Genomic DNA, 22,582 nt, shown 5'->3' on the forward strand with positions numbered 1-22,582 from the left:
AAAAAAAAAAAAAAAAAAAAAAGTGAGCAAGGAGTGGGAACCAATTCAGAGCTCATTGTTCACTGAAATGTGGTGCCAAGATCAGAGGTGGAGTCTGACATGTAGGAGCTGTCCGACCTGGACAATGTTACTTCATTCTCTGGGCTTCACTTTATCCTCTGTACCATCATAGCTACCAATAAAGTAAGTCCAACATTTCCTGACACTAATTACTTACTATAACACAAACTCCGTTTCAGTCTATCTTATGTCATTAAGCAGTGTAAAGAGTTTCGTGCCTTCTTGAAATTGTATGTTAAATATAAGTGCCAAAGTAGAAAATCTCAAAGAAAAACAGCCAGAACATTTTTATAGCCTGTAGGTCAGTATAACACTGCAGAAGGGACAGAAGACACAAAGGTATCACTCCATGCAATCAGGGAATTTGGGGAGACTGTTAATTCTTTTTTTTTTTTTTTTTTTTTTTACTCTCCCATTGCGGAGCACAAGCTCCGGACACACAGGCTCAGCGGCCATGGCTCATGGGCCTAGCCGCTCCATGGCATGTGGGATCTTCCCGGACCGGGGAACGAACCCGTGTCCCCTGCATCAGCAGGCAGACTCTCAACCACTGCGCCACCAGGGAAGCCCGGGAGACTATTAATTCTTGATCATTGAAACCAAAGATGGAATGGGAGTGATGTGAGTATAAGACCCCAGCAGGAACTGGCTTCTATCATGTTTCCATCACAGGGGCTCTGGAGGGATTTGGGAAATAATCTCTTGAGCTATGTCATCTACAAAGATCTCCTTGAATACACTGGACCTAAAATCTCCCCTCAGTCATTCAATCACACTGCTCCCAAGAGCCTGCTCTCATATCCTGAGAGCCTGTGGGGTTTGGGGCACCAAGTGGCTGGGCACACAGAGTGATGAAGGGGAGGGTATGTTGCCAAAAACCCTTGGCTCTCTGCACACTGATGCCGATCAGAAATAGAGTTTTTGGAGGAAAATAAAGATAGCTCTTAATTCTTTGCCAGGCAAAGGGGAAAACAAAGCAGACCAGCACCTCAAGAACCATGCCCCCCGCTTCCCGGGGAATCAGAGGAGATCTTATAGGTGGGGTTCGCACTCCAGGGTATATGGTAAGGATCTAAGTCATGAAGGTCTTGCATTTTTCTTCTTCTTGCATTATTTCAAAACAGTCTCAGCTGGCGTCAGGTGTCCTGGTAATTGGGTCCAGCAGCCCAGTAACTGGGCTCATTTGTCTCTGGTTTATTGGTCTGTGACCTTTATTCTGAAACCCGAAAAGCTACAAGGGGTGATTTGTTACAAGGCAGTGCAGGGAGGGTGAACACAAGGTGCAGGATGTAATTTACATGACACAGAGTTAGGGGGTGATAGGTGCAGGATGTAATTCACATAGTGTCAGGGAGTGATAGGTTAGCTATGTGAAGGACTAATCTAGTTACAGACACTACAGACTAGTAACAGTTAAAATAAAGCTAGGAGTGATTAACTCTTTGAGGCCCGTTTATGTTTCTTCTCTAGCCTGTTCACTGTTCCCTTTACTTTCCTTGTTCTCAGGAGAGGAAAAACTTCATTTCTATTTTTGCTGCAACAGGTATGATCCAGCCCTCGGAGAGTCTGGAGTCTGACTACTGATACAAAGTGTTCCAGGCAGAGGGGACAGCTGAGCAAAGACTAAAGACAGTATTCTAGAACAGAGAGACTCAGGGAGACTGGGTAAGAGCTGGCCAGAAAACAGGGCCCACATCTTGTAGGGCCTTATTGGCTTGTGAGGAGGTAGGGCTTTGCCCTTTTTTTCTTTATAGAACTAAAAATAAGTGCACAACCTAATAGCTAAGAGTTATGTTTCATTCAGTGGACAAAACTGAGGACTTATGCCCAGGACACAGCACCTCAGATAACTTTGCAACGAAGACCATGTAGTCAGGACATCAAAAGATCACTGTGGGGCTTCCCTGGTGGCGCAGTGGTTGAGAGTCCGCCTGCTGATGCAGGAGACACGGGTTCGTGCCCCGGTCTGGGAAGATCCCACATGCCACGGAGCAGCTGGGCCCATGAGCCATAGCTGCTGAGCCTGCGCGTCCGGAGCCTGTGCTCCTCAACGGGAGAGGCCACAACAGTGAGTAGGCCCGCGTACCACAAAAAAAAAAAAAAAAAAAACACTGTGAATTAAAGGAAACCATATCTCAAGTTATGAAATTTAGCACTTTTCTATGTACGGGAAGATGCAAAGTCTGGGCTCACTGAAATCATTCCCTTGATACGCACCTCAGCTATTTGGGTCCAGTATCTTGTGCTTCTCATCCTGAGTCTCCTCAGGGTGCACCTTCAGGCTTGATTGCTGACTGCTAGCTGGTGGGCAAATCCTGCCTACATCCTGAGTTCCCTCAGGGCTTACCGTACAGGGCTTACCGTAGGGGCGGCTATAATGTGATGGCTTGATGGCTCCAACATCCTTTGTTTACTGATACGGCAGGTGGCATTTTTAGTTCACAGAACCGCCCTGGCAGCTCTGTAGGGTCCACCCCTAGGCTCCTGTAGCAATTCAGGTGAGAAATGATGGCACTTGGACCAGGGTGGAAATACAGGAGGTAGCAGAAGTGGGTAGGTTCTGGATACATTTTGAAGGTCAAGCCAACAGGATTTTCTAGCTTTCAGTTGAGCTGATATTAGCTCACACAGTTTTAGGAGGGATAAAATGAGAAACTGCACTTAACCTGCTTTGTACTTTGAGCTCTTTGCTAGCTCTTTCTATTAAAATGCATATATACTTGCATAATCAATGCATTTCTTAAAAAACGACAGATAATTGTATGCCATTAATGAAGCATGTTTTCAAATGGTTCTCTATAATGCCAATGAGTTTTGGGGTGGACGCATTATACACCAACATTTGTGTTGCCCAACAGTCATTTTGGAACCTTCCTGGGATCCTGTCTGGGCAGTGTCTTCCAAGTCCAGTCAGACCTCTGACCCTTGTTCCCATTTCCCAGGAGCCAAAAGTCCCACATACCTTTCTTCCCAGGGCCCAAGGCAGTGTAGCGTGGGCCAGGCACTCCTCCCATTGTTTGCAGCCTCAAGGGCACAGGCCATCCCACTCTGGGTCTCCTCTTGTGCCCTCTGGGGCTCTAGAGGTGGTGACGTCTGACCCCTGCCCAGGACTAAAGCTGCAGTGTGCCTGAAAGGCAGATGGGTAGCCTGGGGGCTTCCTGCCATCCTAAAGGAGGCAAACACATCTCCAGTTGCCAGGACCAGGCATAGGGCAGACTGGGCCGTTCTCCAGCAAGAGGTACCCTCTGGCTCAGTTGGGAAGTTGCGGGGTGGGAGTGGAGACCCAGAGTGGCGTCTCTGCCTCTTCCTCCTCCCTTGGGCCCTGAGTTTGTCCAGGTGTGAGTGTCTGGGTGCTTCTGCCTCTGCTGACCTCCACTGTAACTGAGGCTCCATCTTCACCAAAGTGTGGTGTTCCCTTGGACAGAGAGGCTTAGGTGTTTATTGGTGATTAGGTGGAGATTAAAGTATCAAGTGGTTTCCAGGCACCAAGGATTATGGGGAAATTTCCTGATATTCCTTGTCTGGTATTGTTGCAGGAAAGAGAGGGGGCGCAAGAGGACGGTCACATACCAAGTCACATCCGAGTCCCTGGGATGGCCGCCAAGAATGGGTTCTTGGCTTTGTGCAGGAAAGAATTCAAGGGCAAGACATAGTAAAGTGAAAGGTTTATTCAGGGAGATACACACTCCATAGACAGAGTATGGGCCATCTTGGAAGGCAAGAGGCCTCAGGGTATGAGGTTGTCAGTTTTTATAGGGGTGGGTAATTTCATAGGCTAATGTGTTGGAGGAGTATTCCAGCTATTTTGGGGAAGGGGTGGGGATTTCCAGGAATTGGGCCACCGCCTGCTTTTGACCTTAACAAGGTCAGCTTTGGAACTGTCATGGTCCATCTTGACATAGTTGTTTCTAATCAGTTTGTTTATGTTGTGTCCTCAGGCTATGTCATTCTTTTTAAAGGTTGTGCTCTGCCCCCTTCCTATCTCACTCCCCGCCTCAGAGATTTTACTCCTATAATCTTATAGGAAGTTGAGGGGCGACAGTCTGCCTTCTGTAACTGTTTCAGGGCTGAGTAGCCACATCAATCGACCCTGCCTGTCAGGGGAGTAAAAATGTCTGGATGCCTGACCTAGGGGCCCCAGGGGCAGGACAGCTTCTTGTTTTGAGTTGTTATGGGCTGGAATCCTTGCATAGTCATCATCTTGATGTGGAACTGGTTGTAACTGCTTCCATAGCCTTTCTATGAATCTCATTGTTGATGAAACTTTTTTTTTTTTTTTGGTACGCGGGCCTCTCACCATTGTGGCCTCTCCCGTTGCGGAGCATAGGCTCCAGACGCGCAGGCTCAGCGACCATGGCTCACGGGCCCAGCCGCTCCGCGGCATGTGGGATCTTCCCGGACCGGGGCACGAACCCGTGTCCCCTGCATCGGCAGGCGGACTCTCAACCACTGTGCCACCAGGGTAGCCCGATGAAACACTTTTTGTAACAGCATCGGAGTATAAGAATAACGATAAATGACAAAAGACTTAAAAGCCGTGGTTAAACATCTGGTTACAGTGCAATCGATAAAGAAACTTGGTTACAATAACCTGAAATATGAATGACTGCATTTAACTTAACATACCACATAATCCTAGTTAAATATTTCTCTTTGAGATACTTTAGGGGTCCTCTAAATTATCCCAAACTTAGCTGGAAATCAAAAGAACTTTAATTAAAATTTTTATTTGTGAAGTTTGTCCAAAAGTTTTAAAACACTTGGTTAAATAAGATCACAGGTCACTGTGAGACAATACTTATTCTGGCCAGATTGTTTTTTTATTTCTGATTATATAAGCGCTTAATTTTCTTTAAGTCAATTAAATAAAGCTCTTTTATGAATTAATTTTTGGCAATACCGTACATCCATGACACACACGTAGATACATACAAACACACAGACAAACACAGAGGCCTCTGAGTTCCCATTCCAAAATTTCAGCCATGAGTCAGGTACAGTAATTTAAAACCCATCAGTCTACAAAAGAGATTGGGTTAAAATTGGGTTTCTGGCAGATGGAACAAATCAAGCTCACTTGTCTAAATGGCTAAACCCTTTTTACTAATATTTATGGAAAAGATACTTAAGATTTTTGTTTGTCCTTGACAAGTTCCAAATTATTTACCTCCTTTTTCAAAATTTGTATTTTAAAAAGATGGCAGAGATAAGCGTTCCTGAGAAGACCGGATAGGATATTTTCATCTCAAAGGTGCAGGCAAGTTCCTCCTAGGATGATTTTGTTTCCCCTTTGTTTAATACTTACAAGCCTCTTAAGATAAATAGGGAAGGTTTGGGGAGTGGTAAATGGATTGGTGGGCTTTGGATTATTTTTGGAGCCACACCTCTGGTCCTGTAAAAACCAGATTTGTAAAACAAGGACAAGTTTTGTTTTGTTTTTTTCCAAAGAATTGGATGGTTACCTCAATGATATCGAAGGACTGACATACCCATTTACCTATGTTGCAATGTTTTACTTTTCCTCATTTAGTTTAGGGGAGACGCCCTCCCCCAAAATTCCTATCAGGTATGGTTAGTTTAGTCGGACCAGTGGCCTCTCATGTTGGTAATCTATTTACAATTTGGGGGATCCTCCCTGGGCTTAAGAGATTTTTAAATTATGGCTCTTACTCTGGACTTTGATCTGAGGAGGCTTGCCTATAGCCTCATGTGATCCCATTTTTAAAGGTAGCTGGACAATTTTTAGCCCAATTTTTTTCCATCCATTCCATTCCTATCCTGTAGGCACCCTCAGCTTGAATTTTATAAGCACACAGAGTGGAGGCATTCATGGCATTACAGCATCTGGATTTGTCCACTCAAAGGCAAAGAGATATTGGGAGTCTTGGTGCAGCAGGGGAACGCAGAAGAAAGTGACCTTTAGTGCTACCACTATGAACCAGTCTAATAGCCCATAGTTTAAAAACTCAGACGGGGTGGAATGGAGCCGCCCTCTGGCTTGGAACTGGGGTAGACTCCTTCAGCCAAGAGTAATTGTCTTTCTTGGTGGGTGTCTTCCCTTTGAGGGTCTCCAGCTTGGACTATTGTCTGGAATTTAATGAGCGAGTCTGTTCCCAACAAGGGGAGAGGGCACTCAGGCATGAGAAGAAACTGATGTGCAAATGTAAAATTTCCTAGCAAGCAGCTGAGGGGAGGGGTGAATTGCTTGGTTTGGGGCTTTCCACCAATCCCCATTATCATACAGGGTTGGGAGGACAAGGGTCCAGGGGAATCAGCACAGAGCAGGAGTTCCCTGTAGCGAATAAGAAAATAAATTTCCTACCTGCCTCATCAAGGGTTACCCAAAGCTCCGCCAGAAAAATAACCAGGTGTCCTTTGGGAGCTGGGGAGGTTCCTAGGTCCCATCAGTCTTCAGTCCTCTTGGCCATCACTGGTTTGGGGGCCCTGAGTCCACCCCCTTTGGGGATGGTCCCAATTCCAGTGGCCCTCTCATTGGCATACTGGGCAGTGTCCCAGTGAAATTTCCCCATACAGGGAGTGTTCGTTCTTCCAGTGGCCCTCTTGGCTACACTTAAAACAGATGTTTTCTCAGGAGACAGTGGCTGTGCTCTAGGCTCTCTGGATCTTGTCCTCACCATGGGTCTTCACAAGGGAGGGTAACCCTGAGGTGGTGCAGGGGTAGGGCTGCCTCCAGTAATTGTGCTGTTAGATGTTGTCCCTGAATCCTTTTTGCCTCTTCAACCCTATCTCTATTGTTAAATACTCCAAAGGCCAAATCCATGAGCTGATTTATGGGGGTAGCTCCAGACGCGCAGGCTCAGTAGTTGGGGCACAGGGACCTAGTTGCTCCGCGGCATGTGGGATCCTCCCAGACCAGGGCTCGAACCCCTGTCCCCTGCATTGGCAGGCAGATTCTCAACCACTGTGCCACCAGATAAGCCCCCTGGCAGGAGTTCTTTAGACCTGGATTTTGGGATAGGGCCATGAGCATTTGGATGTATGGGACTTCCACCCATTTACCTTCCCTTTTACAAAACAGGTCCGGCTGAAAGATGGTATTGTAATTCAGTGACCCATTCTTTGACCAGATCTCTTGGTCCCCTAGTTTGTATTGGGGCCATGCTAAAGGAAATTAATTTCTTTTTTTCTTAGGCCATCCTCTTTAAGCCATAGCTAAATTAGCCATATTAGCTCATTTTCCTCAATTAGCTAATATGCATCCTAGTGGGATGCTTGGAGTTGCCCCATTTTTTGTTGGGATGTCTTGACAAGACAGCGGTCTGATGGATCCTGGACAGATGGTAGTTATGGTAGATATTTGTCCTGGCATCCTCCCAGTGTCAACTGTGGGGTCCCTATGAGCACCCCAAATCTGCCTGGTCAGTTAGCCTGAGGAGGCCCCTTGGATTAGTCAAGGAAAGGAACAAGAGCCAGGGTGAGAAAAAGCAATTAGAGTCTCAGGGCCTAAATCCTTCAGAGAGGGAGGGAAGAGACCTAGGCCCCCCTAAATGGATTAACTTTATCCCTACTGAAACAGAAGAAAGAGAAACAAATAGAGCTGAAGGGTAGGGCTGGAGCCCACAAGGCGTGGTAACAATCAAAGGCAAAAACTCCCCTCAGGATATGGTCCTTGGGATGTTGAGGAGGGCACCCTCTCCACAGAAGTAAAAGAGGTAATACCCAACTTGCTGGTAAAGCCAGCAAGGAGGCTCAAGGATCAACAGACAGTCCAAGAAGTCATGAGAAAAGGAAGATATAAGGGAAATCCAGGACAGTGAGGAAGGTGTCCAGCCATGATGCTTCCCAAGAGAGATTCGTTAAGCCCGCTGAGAAAGGTGCTCACCCGCTACCTCCCCTCAGGGGTTGATAAAATCCGGACAAAATAGGAAGGCTGAGTGGGATTAGGAAGGTGCATGGCCTCCACGTTTCCTAGGGAGGAAGGGACGGACTGCAACCCTCTTGAGGGAAGTGCTTGCCTGCAACATCTGCTCCGAGGTGCAGTGAGGCCATAAGCCTCATTGCGGGCGGGCTGCAAATCTAGTAGTCCCCCAGTCTGGGCCCCCTCGCAGTTCTGACTTCCCAGAACTGGACTGGGATGAAACGAGTAGGGAGGGGGAATTGGGCTTGAGGAGCCACAGGGGAAACTCACCCAACCATATTGTCAATTACTTGCCCCGCAGCAGTCTTAATTTGGATGTTCGGTGGTCGTCTGGGTGGATCTTTTCAAGTCCAAAGAGATAGAGCAATAGGAGAATGAGAAAGACTGAGTGGGAAAAGCCTTGGCCTCAGTGCGCTTCTTCGCGGCCAGAGAACTGCTCTCTGCTGGATCCTGCAGGCGACGTCAGCTGCCACTTATGGGCTACTTGAATCTACGTGGCTCAGGATAAGGCCCAGCCACCCTTCAGAGGGGAGCCATAGCCCAATAGGCGGATCGAGATTATGGCCTTTGAGGCCCCGCATTGGGTGCCAGAAAAGATGTTGCAGGAAAGAGAGTGGGGTGCGAGAGGATGGTCACATCCCAAGTCATGTCTGAGTCCCTGGGATAGCCACCAAGTGCGGGTTCTTGGCTTCGTGCAGGCAAGAATTCAAGAGCAAGACAAAGTGAAAGAAGGTTTATTCAGGGAGATACATGCTCCATAGACAGACTGTGGGCCATCTTGGAAGGCAAGAGGCCTCAAGGTATGGGGTTGTCAGTTTTTACAGGGGTGGGTAATTTCATAGGCTAATGAGTTGGAGGAGTATTCCAGCTATTTTGGGGAAGGGGTGGGGATTTCCAGGAATTGGGCACCGCCAACTTTTTTTTTTTTTTTGCGGTAAACGGGCCTCTCACTGTTGTGGCCTCTCCCGTTGCGGAGCACAGGCTCCGGACGCTCAGGCTCAGCGGCCATGGCTCACGGGCCCAGCCGCTCCGCGGCATGTGGGATCTTCCCGGACTGGGGCACGAACCCGTGTCCCCTGCATCGGCAGGCGGACTCTCAACCACTGCGCCACCAGGGAAGCCCCACCGCCCACTTTTGACCTTAACACAGTCAGCCTTGGAATTGTCATGGTCCATCTTGGACCTAGGTGGTTCTAATCAGTTTATGTCGTGTCCTCAGGCTATGTCATTCTTTTAAAGGTTGTGCCCTGCCCCCTTCCTGGGTCTGTATCACCTCAGTCTTGGCAGGAGTGAACTGACAAGATAGTGGAGTGGTAAGAATTTGAATTTGGGTTCTACACATTTCTCACTTCATTTCCTTCATGTTTTCCAAGTAGAAGCCTGGACTCCATTATCTCTTTTTTTTTTTTTTGCAGCTGAATATGATATACATAGGTGTGGGTTTGGAGACATTTTTTCTGCTTGGTATTCTCTGAGCTTCCTCGATCTCTGCCTGTTTTGGTATCTCACATTAGTTTGGGGAAACTCTTGGTCATTATTGCTTCAATTGTTTCTTCTGGTTATTTCCATTGTGAGTGTGTCATAACTTTTGTGGTTGTCTCACAGTTCTTGGATAATCTGTTCCTTTTTTGACTGTCTTTGGTTTACTTTTCAGTTGTTTTTTGGGGTTTTTTTTGCGGTACACGGGCCCTCTCACTGTTGTGGCCTCTCCCGTTGCAGAGCACAGGCTCCGGACGCGCAGGCTCAGCGGCCATGGCTCACGGGCCTAGCTGCTCCGCAGCATGTGGGATCCTCCCGGACTGGGGCACGAACCCGCGTCCCGTGCATCGGCAGGAGGACTCTCAACCACTGCGCCACCAGGGAAGCCTTACTTTTCAGTTTTTGAAGTTTCTATTTCTTGATGTATCCTCAAGGTCAGAGATTCTTTGCTCAGCTGTATCCAGTATACTTGTGAGACCATCAAAGGTATTCTTCTTTTCTGTTAGTGTTTTTTAATTCTGGTGTTTGCTTTTGATTCTTAGAATTTCCATCTCTCTGCTTACACATTACCCATCTGTTTGCTCTTGTATGTTGTCTACTTTTTCCATTAGAGCCCTTAGCATCTTAATCATAATTGTTTTAAATCCCTGGTCTGATAATTCCAGCGTCCCTCTGCCATATCTGAGTCTGGTTCTGATCCTTGCTCCCTCTTTTCAAACTGTCTTTTTACGTTTTGGTATGCCTCGCTTTCTTTTGTTGTTGTTACTGTTGTTAAAAGGAACTGACTAAAAGGAACTGCTATAAATAGGGCTTTAGTGATGTGAACTTGAGGTATGGGGGAGGAGAAGCATTTTATAATCTTATGATTAGGTCCCAGACTTTTAGTGAGCCTGTGCCCCTGGGCTATGTATATCACCAGCTTCTCAGTGTTTTCCCACCCTTAGGTGGGGCTGGTGGCTAGACGGATGGGGTTGGGTAGTTCCCTTCTCCCAGACTGGTGAGATTCTGGAAAGTTTCTCTTCAGGGCAGCCTTGTAAAGAACAGACTGCTGGGGTGTATTTCCAAGTGGTTACTTTTCTCCTCCCCCCAGCCAGGATTAGGAAAGAATTTTTCTTTGATCTTCACTGCGAGAATCTGGTAGAGCTCCCTGAGGTAAAACTCACAAAAGTGTGGGGACCCCCTGTGACTGGAGCCCCTGGAGTTTTTAACTTCCAGATTTGACCACACTGAGCCTCCAGCAATTTGTCAATTACAGTTCAGGTTCTCCTACCCCAGCACCTGTGCCTAAAGAGGTTTCTGCTTTTGAGGAAGTTTTTGGCTTCATTAAGTTGTGGTTCTCTGAATCTGCCGGTCTCCCCAATTTGGGGAGCAGTGGTTTGCCCTGTGATCTCACTTCTCTGACAGATCTAAGAGGAGTTGTTGAGTTTTCAGTTTGTTCAGCTTTTTGTTTGTTAAGATGGAGTGATGACTTCTAAGCCCCTTACATGCTGGACTGGAAACTGGAAATCTGGCCCCATTCTCTCTAGTCAAGGTAAGACATCAGCACCAAAGTCTGAACCTCAGGAGGGCCTGGGGGTGAGGTGAGCAGGGTCCTGGGATATTCCAAGCATCAGGTGGACCTTGCCTTCCTCTGAGTTCAGGCTGTAACAGGTTTTGCTAGCACAAGTGTGTGAAGTGTGTGTATGGTGAGGGGCAGCGTTGCAAGGATGGGTGTTCTAGGGGGTGGGTACAAGTATCTTCCTTCTCTCCGTTTTTTTCAGTATCAGAATGGCCTTGTGTGATGTTGGTGTTCTGTGAAATTGTTTATGTTCAACAGGACACCAAGTCCGAATTGTAAGCTGGTTGATGGTGTCAGGCCAGTTTCAAGTTGTCAGGGGCTGCTTTTATGTTTCCTGGCATTTCTCACCATAATGAATATTTTTTCTTTAATTTTAATTTCATGTTGGAGTATAGTTGATTAACAATGTTGTGTTAGTTTCAGGTGTACAGCAAAGTGATTCAGTTACACATAGATATGTATCTGTTCTTTTTCAAATTCTTTTCCCATTTACATTATTACAGAATATTGATCAGAGTTCCCTGTGCTATACAGAAGGTCCTTGTTGGTTATTTTAAATACAGTAGTGTGTATATGTCAATCCTGAACTCCCAATTTAGGCTTCCCCCCAAGTTTCCCCTTTGGTAACCATAAGTATTTTGTTTGTTTGTTTGTTTTTTGCGGTACGCGGGCCTCTCACCGTTGCGGCCTCTCCCGTTGCAGAGCACAGGCTCCGGACGCGCAGGCTCAGCGGCCATGGCTCACGGGCCCAGCCGCTCTGTGGCATGTGGGATCCTCCCGGACCGGGGCACAAACCCGTGTCCCCTGCATCGGCAGGCGGACTCTCAACCACTACGCCACCAGGGAAGCCCCATAAGTTTGTTTTTAAAGTTTGTGAGTCTGTTTCTGTTTAATAAGTTCATTTGTATCATTTTCTTTTTTTAGATTCCACATATAAGAGATATCATATGACATTTGTCTTTCTCTGTCTAACTTCACTTAGTAAGATAATCTCCAGGTTCATCCACATTTTTGCAAATGGCATTATTTCATTCTTTTTAATGGCTGAGTAAAATTCCATTGTATATATGTACCACATCTTTTTTTTTTTTATTGGGGTATAGATGTTTTACAATGTTGTGTTAGTTTCTACTGTACAGTGAAGTGAAATAGAGTTCCCTGGGCTATACAGCAAGTTCTCATTAGTTATCTATTTTATACATATTAGTGTATATATGTCAATCCCAATCTCCCAATTCATCCCACCCCCCTTTTCCCCCTTGGTGTCCATACATTTGTTCTCTACATCTGTGTGTCTATTTCTGCCCTGCAAACTGGTTCATCTGTACAATTTTTGGTAGATTCCACATACATGCGTTAACATATGATATTTGTTTTTCTCTTTCTAACTTCCATGTGCCTCTTAGCCATCTGTATGTTTTCCTTGGAGAAATGTCTATTTAGGTCTTCCACCCATTTTTTGATTGGGTTGTTTGGTTTTTTGATATTGAGCTGCATGTGCTGTTTCTGTATTTTGGAGATTAATCCTTTGTCCATTGATTCATTCACAAATATTTTCTCCCATTCGGAGGGTTGTCTTTTTGTCTTGTTTATGTTTTCCTTTGCTGTGCAAAAGCTTTTAAGTTTCATTAGGTCCATTTGTTTATTTTTGTTTTTATTTCCATTACTCTAGGAGGTGGGGCAAAAAAAAGATCTTGCTGTGATTTATGTCAGAGTGTTCTTATGTTTTCCTCTAAGAGTTTTATAGTGTCCAGTCTTCCATTTAGGTCTTTAATCCATTTTGAGTTTATTTTTGTGTATGATGTTAGGGAGTGTTCTAATTTCATTTTTTACAGGTAGCTGTCCAGTTTTCCCAGCACCGCTTATTGAAGAGACTGTCTTTTCTCCATTGTATATCCTTGTCTCCTTTGTCATAGATTAGTTGACCATAGGTGCATGGGCTTATCTCTGGGCTTTCTATCCTGTACCATTGATTTATATTTCTGTTTTTGTGCCAGTACCATATTGTCTTGATTACTGTAGCTTTGTTGTGTAGTCTGAAGTCAGGGAGTCTGACTCCTCCAGCTCCACTTTTGTTTTTTTTTTCTCAAGATTGCTTTGGCTATTTAGGGTCTTTTGTGTCTCCCTACAAATTTTAAAATTTATTGTTCTAGTTCTGTGAAAAATGCCATTGGTAATTTGATTGTGATTGCATTGAATCTGTAGATTGCTCTGGGTAGTAATTTTCAAAATATTGATACTTCCATTCCAAGAACATGGTATATCTCTCCATCTGTTTGTGTCATCTTTGGTTTCTTTCATCAGTGTCTTATGCTTTTCTGAGTACAGGTCTTTTACCTCCTTAGGTAGGTTTATTCCTAGGTATTTTATTTTTTGTTGCAATGGTGAATGGGATTGTTTCCTTAATTTCTCCTTCTGATCTTTCATTGTTAGTGTATAGGAATGCAAGGATTTCTGTGTGTTAATTTTGTATACTGCAAGTTTACCAAATTCATTGATGAGCTCTAGTAGTTTTCTGGTTGCGTCTTTAGGATTTTCTGTGTATAGTATCATGTCATCTGCTAGCAGTGACAGTTTTACTTCTTCTTTTCCAATATGTATTCCTTTCTTCTCTGATTGCCATGGCTAGGACTTCCAAAACTATGTTGAATAAAAGCACCTTTCCAAAATTTACAAACAGCTCATGTGGCTTAATATCATCAAAACAAACAACTCTATCAAAAAATGGGCAGAAGAACTAAATAGACATTTCTCTAAAGAGGCCAAGAGGCACATGAAAAGATGTTCAACATCACTAATTATTAGAGAAATGCAAATCAAAACTATAGTGAGATATCACCTCATGCCAGTCAAAATGGCTATCATCAAAAAATACACAAACAATAAATGCTGGAGAGGGTGTGGATAAAAGGGAACCCCCACACACACAAAAAGTGGTGAGAGTGGACATCCTTTTCTTTTCCTGATCTTAGAGGAAATGCTTTCAGCTTTTCACTGTTGAGTATGATGTTAGCTGTAGGTTTGTCATATATGGCCTTTATTATGTTGAGGTAGGTCCCCTCTATGCCCACTTTCTGGAGAGCTTTTATCATAAATGGGTGGTGAATTTTGTCAAAAGCTTTTTCTGCATCTATTGAGATGATCATATGGTTTTTATTCTTCAATTTGTTGATGTGGCATATAACACCAGTTGATTTGAAGATATTGAAAAATCCCTGCATCTGTGGGCTAAAATCCCACTCGATTGTTATATATGATCCTTTTATTGTATCGTTGGATTCAGTTTGCTAGGATTTTGTTGAGGATTTTTGCGTCTATGTTTATCGGTTGTTAGGGGCTGCTTTTATCTTTCCTGGCATTTCTCACCATAATTAATGTTAAAATAATTTGTTTACTATTTAGAAAATTAACAGACCTCTTTAATTATATTCCAAACTAAAGAGCAAGGAATTAAAAGTAAGCAGGCAAACCGAGGTATATGTTAACCTTCAGGTGACAGGGGAAGATCTTTCTAAATTTAAGAAGAAGGAAATTTCACAGATTGATCCTTGAATATAATATCTGTTTATCAAGACACCCATGTATAAAGCAAACAGATAAGTGTCAAATTGGTAAATTTTGTCAAATTTCACCAAAAGAGAGATTGATTAACGTCCCCAATATATAAAGAGAGCCACTAAAGAGAGACATACACTTTGACAGAAACATGGACAAAACCCCTGATTAGCAATTCATGGAAGAAATAGAAATAGCCAATAAAGATGAAAAACTAGTATGTTTATTGATTATTTTTTAATTTGAGATACCTTTCTACTTATCAGATTATTTCTGATTGAAAAACTAATGCTACCTGGAGATGGAGAGGGAATGGAGTTGGCTGCTGTCTTGATGGACCCCAGAGATACAGCCCGTCTGGGGTTTGTGTTCATAACAAGTTCCCAGCAGATGTCGCTGCTCTCTGAAAATTATGAATGGAAGCCACAAATCACGGTAGTGTGTGTCTCGCCAACAAAAATCACAGCCATTTACAGATAATATTGCAGTTGTTGCAGATACCTTGAAATATTGTTTATGTTTATCACTTCTTTGCAATGACATCATTTGTTAGTCCTACTGCTCTATCTTGTTATTTACTGTATAATAAGTATATGTTACTATTTGGTTGAACCATGTGGAGTTACTAGTGGTTGTTAGACCATTTTGACATAGAAAAATGGCCCACCTAAATAAAATTTGTTTTAGTTTTGGATAACCAAGGGTTAATACAATAACTTTCCTTTGTAATACTGTGTAGTTTGAATGTACCTCAAACATTCTGAGAAGGTGTCCATGGTACAAAAAGGGTTAAGACCCCTCCTTTGGTGCAATGGTATTCTTCCTTGGCCGCCCATTACAGTCACCCACAAGCCTTACAGTCTTTTATCTTGCTCCCAACTGAGAGCTTTTGATTTAACTGGTCTGGGGAAGGGCCAAAGCAACTTTTAAAAGATATTCATGTGATGGATAAAGAAGATGTGGTGTAGACAGTATTAGCCATAATTTTTAAAAAACTTGACCATGGAGGGCGGAGGGAATAGGATGGAGAAGACACAGATAGAAGCTAAATTTCTTTGAATATACCTTGTTCTGTAGCCTTGACTCTGAACCCATGTAAATATTTTACATAATTATAAAAAAATTAAAATTTCAAAAATTTCTCAAAAAAAAGATGTGGTGTGTGTGTGTATACATATACATATATATACATATATATATATATATATATGTAATGGAATATTACTCAGCCATAAAAAGGAATGAAATATTGCCATTTGCAGCAACATGGGTGGACCTAGAGATTATCATACTAAATGAAGTGAGTCAGAGAAAGACAAATATATATCACATGACTTATATGTGGAATCTTAAAAAATATATACAAATCAACTTATTTACAAAACAGAAGCAGACTCACAGACATAGAAAACAAACTCATAGTTACCAAAGGGGAAAGGGGAGGTGGAGAGGTGAATTAGGAGTATGGGATTAATAGATACACACTGTTATATATAAAATAGATGAGCCGCAAGGGTTTACTGCATAGCACATGGAATTATATTCGCTATCTTGTAATAACCTATAATGGGAAAGAATCTGAAGCTGCACACCTGAAACTAACACAATATTGTAAATCAACTACAGTTAAATACAACATAAATAAATAAAATAGATTCATGTGATTCCGATAGGCAGCTAAAGTTTGGAACCATTGCTTGTGATGACCTCTTCTCCACCCTCCTCAAATCCCCGGGGCAGGAAGAGCAAATTGAAATGAACTGCTAATCCAGCTGGGAAAGCCTCACCAGCACACCACCAGCACACCGTTAACAAACTGGAGAAAGGCCCAGACAGACTCTCTGGGCCTTGATCAGTGGGTCTTTTGAAGTTGACTGCTTAAAAGCCACCCAGGTTGCTTGTTGATGGAGCAGGTTTGGCGGGGCGGGGTCTACCTTCAGAGGGTCGGATTTAGTACATCAGGTGTGGGATCAGGAAGTCATTTTTCCAAAAAGCTGCTGGGAGATGGTGGTGCAGGTGAGCCACCCGCATTTGGAGAAGCACTGCTTTGGGGGTGCTTTTCTCTCTCTTCATGCTTGGTTCAGCCCCCCTGCAAAGCCTGCCCCAGTGCCTCCTACTCAATAAGCACCTCTCACTCTCACTTGGAAGCTGAGTCCCTCCCATGGCCATGCTGACTTAGTCGCCTCTCAACAGCTTTCTGCTGCCTTGGGGTGTGGGGTGCCTGGAGAAAGGAAAAGTACTAAGTCCCAAGGGAAGAGCCCCATTCACCACCCCTTACTTCTAGTAAACGCTGAGGAAGGTACAAAGCTTAAGTTCTTCCATCCTCTGACCTCTCTCTGCCCACCTGAATAGCTTCTTGTCCTTTGCCTCCAGCGCCTCCCATCTCCTCCAGCCCTGCACTCAGTGACCGTCATCCCACCCTCTTCCCTGAGGCCCTGTGTTCTGCCCTCTCCTGCCTTCCATGTAACTGGCACCTTTCATCCTGCATTGCCAGTCCGCACTGTCAGTGACCTCAGTTTCCTCCACCTTTATCTTACCTTCCGCTTTGTGGCCGCAGAGCCATGTTCCCCCTGCTGACTGGCGGGAGAAGTGGGCATCCTTCCCAACTGTTTCTTGGAGAAAAAAGATCATCAATGGTGCAGTAGAGGTGAGGAGTTAGGTACCATCCTTGGAGTTTGACATCCAGCAAGATTTTGTTGTTTTGTTTTATTTTTTATTTTTATTTTTTGACTGCACAGTGGGGCATGCAGGATCTTAGTTCCCCGACCAGGCATTGAACCTGTGCCCCCTGAAATGGAAGCGTAGGGTCTTAACCACCAGGGAAGTCCCACATCCAGCAAGTTTTGACCTCACCTGGCCTTGGGGGTGCCTCTGAGATTTTTCTATTCCTTGTTCTGAAACTCTCTATGCAGGTTAAAAAAATTAAAATCCCCAAGGGCCCTCCCCTGTGTGAGGCCTTCTTGTAGCTCAGAGAGTGGCAGCTGGTGCTTCTAAGGGTGAGGCAGGACCGAATTTAGAAGTCAGCAAGCCTCGTGTTTGTGCTGCAGTTGGGAAGCTGGTGCAAATGGAGAGCTGATGAAAACTGAGCACTGGACTGTTAGGTCCCAAGAAGGAGGGGCATGAAGGAAGAATTAATCTGTTCTAGAGAAGTGACTGGGAGATCAGGTGTCACTCACTGAATCTCTGGAAGGTACACAGGACCTTCACTCCTAGAGAACCTTTGGGACAGTGTTCTCCTTTTACACCCTCTGTTGAGCACAGCTGCTCTTTTAGCCTCACTTGTCCTTCCCCATCTATACTCCTTGCATACCCCATAACCAGCCCCACTAGAACTGCTAGGAAATAGACTGGGGCTCCAAACCTTCTCTGGCAGCGGTGACGACCATCAGCCCATTGCTCCCCTCCCCACAGCAGTCTGATTCTCCAGGCTTCTAAAATAGATCCACCTGAGTCAGAATCACCCAGACCCTGTTAAACCTGTGGGTCCTAGGGCTCCTCTCCCGACTTCCTGAATCAGAATGTTTTGGGGTGGAGCTCATGAATCTGCATTTGTGACAAGGCCCTGGGCAGTTCTGAAGCATCCTAAAGGGTAAAGACCAGCTCCAGCACTTCCTGCTGTGGGGGCTTCTTTTTTTGCGCCACGCGGGCCTCTCACTGTTGTGGCCTCTCCCGTTGCGAAGCACAGGCTCCGGACGCGCAGACTCAGCAGCCATGGCTCACGGGCCCAGCCGCTCCGCGGCATGTGGGATCTTCCCGGACCGGGGCACGAACCCGTGTCCCCTGCATCGGCAGGCGGACTTTCAACCACTGAGCCACCAGGGAAGCCCCTGTGGGAGCTTCTGAAGCTCTGCCCACCCTGCCTTCACTTGTCTTGGGGCCTTGCCTGCTGATTTGTGATTGTTTCCAGCTGTCACTTTGCAACTTGGCCTCCCTGAGAACAGCATTCATCTTTGGTCTGCAGTGCCTGGCCCTTAGCGAGCTCTGATCCATGCTCCTCTTTCCTCCCACACCAACAGCAAATGCCTGATAAAGTCTCTCGTGGAGGCTAGTAGAGGAGGTAGGGAGAGAGGGCTGCAGGAGAGGCACAAGCCGCTGGATTTTTAGCTGGTTGATGCACACGGTGGTTTGGGGTCCCTCTGGAGCGGAATTTCCAGCAGCCCCGTCCACTTCCACAGTCTGGAGGAGCTGCTGCGTCTGTAAGTAAAATGTGAGTGACCATAACTGGGACAGGGCAGGGCCCCTCTCAAGAGCAGAAATAGAATTCCTTGCGAAAACGGTTCAAGTTGGAGATAGGATGTGATAGGTTTCAGTCCGAGGGTCCACTGGTCCAAAAACCACCTGAACATCTCCAGGGTTGTGGGAAGGCGGCAAAACAGTGGCCAGGGTAAGCTTTAATATACAAGCTCTACTTGAGCTAGGTGACATGCTTCACTGTTCCCCAAACAAAACACAAAGCTCCCCAATGTCAATCTGGCTGCTCTGGCTACAGCACGTTCTGAATGGTTTCGGAAGGAAGTGATGGTGATCCTACTTTAATCTAGAGTCTGCAGGGAAGGGGCAGGCAGTGGGCTCAGCACTATTTCAGCATCCTGAGGGATAGCTTGTCCAAATGGACAAGCCCTAAGGCAGGCTAGGAGGCTAGGGCGAGCTACTGCCACAATCCAGTTGCCCATGATGGTGTCTCAGACCAGGTGATAAGAAGTGGTGCAATTCTGGGTTTATTGGGGAGGTAAAACTGATAGAATCTGCAGACAGACTAGGCTGAAATGGGACAAAGAGGAGTTAAAGATGGCACCAAGGACTTGAGCAACAGGAAAAATGAAGTGAGTTAGCATTTCCTGCAAGGGTGGGGAGCAAGCTGGTTGGGGAGAGGGTAGGATGTCAGAGGCTCCCTTGTCTTCAGGTTATGTTTGCTGGGCCTCTTAGGCGTCCCGGTTACTCTCACCGCCCATCCACGCCACCATTCCCTTTTGCCTACACCTGAGAAATGATCTCCTGACCTGTCTCCCTACCCTCACTTTTAAAAAAATTTTTATTTATGTATAGTTGATTTTAAATGTTCTGTTACAATGTTCATTGCAGCACTATTTACAATAGCCAGGACATGGAAGCAACCTAAGTGTCCATTGACAGATGAATGGATAAAGAAGATGTGTCACATATATACAATGGAATATTACTCTGTCATAAAAGAAATGAAATTGAGTTATTTGTAGCAAGGTGGATGGACCTAGAGACTGTCATGCAGAGTGAAGTAAGTCAGAAAGAGAAAAACACATACCATATGCTAACACATATATATGGAATCTAAAAAAAAAATGGTTCTGAAGAACCTAGGGGCAGGACAGGAATAAACATGCAGATGTAGAGATGGACTTGAGGACACTGGGAGGGGGAAGGGTAAGCTGGCATGAAGTGAGAGAGTGGCATGGACATATATACACTACCAAATGTAAAATAGATAGCTAGTGGGAAGCAGCTGCATAACACAGGGAGATCATTCGGTGCTCTGTGACCACCTAGAGGGGTGGAATAGGGAGGGTGGGAGGGAGATGCAAGAGGGAGGGGATATGGAGATATATGTATACGTATAGCTGATTCACTTTGTTACACAGCAGAAACTAACACAGCGTTGTAAAACGCTTATACTCCAGTAAAGGTGTTAAAAAATAAGAAAATTTTAAAAATTAAAAATAAATAAGTAAATAAATGTTGTTTTAGTTTCATGTATACAGCACAGTGATTCAGGTTTACATATATATCTATATTCTTTTTCAGATTCTTTTCCCTTCTAGTTTATTACAAAATACTGAGTATAGTTCCCTGTGCTATACAGTAGTTCCTTGTTGATTATCTATTTTATATATAGTCATGTGTATATGTTAATCCCAAACTCCTAATTTATCCCTCCCCCCTTTCCCCTTTGGTAACCATAAGTTTGTTCTTTATGCCTGTGACCTACTCTCACTATTTATTTTCTAACTTCTGTACCCTGAAAGAATACTTAAAAGTGAAAAATCTGATTTTAATTGTGGGTGTGACCCATCTGCCATGGTCTCCTGTTGCCCCTTGGGGAACATCTATCTAGCTTTCTTCTTGTGTCCCCAAGCCCTCTCTGTCCTGCCCCCAAACCTCCTCCAGTTGCTCATTTACCCCAGCCCTGCTGTAATTATCGAGTTCTTGGGGGCTCCCTTGGTTCTGTGGCATGGACTGCACCTTTCCTTCTCCCCAGCCCTTTCTCCTGGGCCATGATGAGACATCGTTCAGGCCTCTCTTCCTTTCAGAGATCTTCCATCCCCTGCTCAGGTAGGGATCCCATCATGCACCCACGTGGCTCCTGAGTTTCCCAGTTCCTAGCTCTCATGCTCCTGCCACATATAAGTGGTCGATGCCTTCACTTCCCACTAGGCCATAAGACCCACACTGGATCCTCAGCTCCCCAGCATAGGGCCTGACACCCTCTGAGCTTTGAGCACATTAGTCAAGTCTACCAGTGGATGATTTGCCAAGAACCTGCTGCAGGCGAAGCTCCCTGTTCTCTGAAAGTAAGACCACAGTGGCCTGAGTCTTAGTGCAACTGGGCCTGTCTCTGAGGTCTTGTGCAGGGCCAGTGGCTCTCCATGTCTATTTATCCTGCCTGATTTTGCAGAGGTCCTTGTGCTGCCACATGGGTCTCTACTGTTCCTCATTCCTTTTCTTTTCAATTAAGATCACTGCCATATTTCTCTAGGAAATCTGCTGTGGCTCCCTCACTGCATGGTTCTGGAGCTACTAACTTCATGAATGTGGGGACACAGGTCCTAGCCCTCCTTTCTCTGAGATTTTGGAAACCTACTTTCCCCAAATCTAGGCTACCTTTTTCCTTTTTTTTTATAATAGATTCCACATATAAGTGAGATGATACAGTATTTATCTTTCTGACTTATTTCACCTAGCATACATAATGCACTCAAGATCCATCCATATTGTCACAGATGGCAGGATTTCCTTAATTTTTATGGCTCAATAATATTCCACTGTGTGTATATTTACTTATATACCACACTTTCTTTATTCATTCATTCATCGATGCACACTTAGGTTGTTTCCACATCTTGGCTATTGTAAGTAATGCTGCAATGAACAGGGGAGTAAAGGTATCTTTTTAAGTTAAGTGTTTTCATTTTCTTTGGATAAATACCCCAGAAGTAGAATTGCTGGATCATATGGTAGTTCTGTTTTTAATCTTTTGAGGATCCTCCATACTGTTCTCCATAGTGGCTGCACCAATTTACATTCCCACCAACAGTGCACAAGTGTTCCCTTTTCTTCACATCCTTGCCATTATCTTTTATCTTTTTGATAATAGCCATTCTGACAGGTGTGAGGTGATATCTCATTGTGGTTTTGATTTGCATTTCTTTGATGATTAGTGATGTTGAGCATCTTTTCATATATCTGTTGGCTATCTGTACGTCTTCTTTGGAAAAATGTCTATTCAGATTCTCTGCCCATTTTTAAATTGGATAGTTTATTTTTTTTCAATTGAGTTGTATGAGTTTTTATATTTTTTAGATTAAAACCCTTTATCAGATATGATTTGCAAATATTTTCTCCCATTTAGTAGGTTACCTTTTCATTTTGTTGATGGCTTGTTTTGCACTACCTTTTTTCTTATTACTTTATGTTCCAGAGCAGTTTTATTTTTTATGTGTATTTTTTTTTTTTTTTTGCGGTACGCGGGCCTCACTGTTGTGGCCTCTCCCGTTGCGGAGCACAGGCTCCGGATGCACAGGCTCAGCGGCCATGGCTCACGGGCCTAGCCGCTCCGCGGCATGTGGGATCTTCCCGGACCGGGGCACGAACCCGTGTCCCCTGCATTGGCAGGCGGACTCTCAACCACTGCGCCACCAGGGAAGCCCGATATATTTTTTAATTGAATAACTTTGACATATAACATTACGTAAATTTAAGGTATGCAACATGTTACTTTGATACATTTATACATTGTAATGTGCCTGCCATTGTAGTGATATTTAGCATATTACATAATTATAGTATAATATTATTGT

This window comes from Neophocaena asiaeorientalis, unplaced genomic scaffold (genome assembly GCF_003031525.2).
Source record: "Neophocaena asiaeorientalis asiaeorientalis breed wild unplaced genomic scaffold, Neophocaena_asiaeorientalis_V1.1 scaffold87, whole genome shotgun sequence".
NCBI classification, from domain to species: Eukaryota; Metazoa; Chordata; class Mammalia; order Artiodactyla; family Phocoenidae; genus Neophocaena; species Neophocaena asiaeorientalis.